Source organism: Colobus angolensis, unplaced genomic scaffold (assembly GCF_000951035.1).
Source record: "Colobus angolensis palliatus isolate OR3802 unplaced genomic scaffold, Cang.pa_1.0 Scaffold12, whole genome shotgun sequence".
NCBI classification, from domain to species: Eukaryota; Metazoa; Chordata; class Mammalia; order Primates; family Cercopithecidae; genus Colobus; species Colobus angolensis.
This window is the reverse complement of record NW_012113141.1, coordinates 1,137,679-1,138,800: the sequence shown is the minus strand read 5'-3', so window position 1 is coordinate 1,138,800 and position 1,122 is coordinate 1,137,679.

Below are 1,122 nucleotides of genomic sequence, written 5' to 3'. Positions count from 1 at the left end.
ATTCCTCATTGTAATTGAATTCTAATTTGATTCTTTCTTTAAAGTTAATATTTTGTAGAGATAGAGTCTCGCTATGTTGCCTAGGTTGGCCTCGAACTCTTGGGCTCAAGCGATCCTCCTGCCTGGGCCTCCCAAAGTGCCGGAATTACAGGCACGAGTCATCATGCTGGGTTGAATTCTAATAGAATTCTTAAAGCAGGGCCCTGATTTTTTGACACGGTGGTTCTCAACAAAGGGGGCATTTTGCCTTTCAGGGAACATACGACCATGTCTGGAGACATTTTGGGCTGCCACAACTTGGGGAAGAACAACTAGCGGGTAGAGGCCAGGGATGCTGCTAAACATTCTACAATGCACAGGACAGTCCGCCATAACAAAGAATTATCCAGTCCAAAGTGTCAGTAGCCTTGAGGTTGGGAAACCCTGCTTTAACACAATCTAATAGTTCAAATTTCAGGAATTGTTAGGCCTGTTGATATTTGGTAGTGAGACAGTGCCACCTAGTGGCCAAATGTAATATTTATCCTCGTTCTCTGTTGAACACCAAAGACTAGAGAAAAAATTCAGAAAGCTAAGACACAGAGATGAACAACATCCTTTCATGGGAGAACTATCTAGGGTTTACAGAAGTAGGTGTGATGGGGAGGTCTGGTGTACACTCTATAAGCAGTCCTGGAGTTAGAAAGTGCTCTTTAAGCTGGACACGGTGGCTTACGCCTGTAATCCCAGCACTTTGGGAGGCTGAGGTGGGTGGATCACTTGAGGTCAGGAGTTCGAGACCAGCCTGGCCAACACAGCGAAACCCCGTCTCTACAAAAAATATAAAAATTAGCCGGGCGTGGTGTTGCGTGCCTATAATCCCAGCTACTTGGGAGGCTGAGGCAGGAGAATCGCTGGAACCTGGAAGACGGAGGTTGCAGTGAGCCAAGATTGTGGCATTGCACTGAAGCCTGGGTGACAGCAAGACTCCATTTAAAAAAAAGAAAGAAAGAAAAAAGTGCTCTTTGTTTATAAGAGATCTCATAATAGAAGTCAATATGGAAACAATATTTTACTGGATTCCATGTAAAATGCATTCTTTTTTTTTTTTTTTTTTTTTTTTTTTTTTTTGAGACGGAGTCT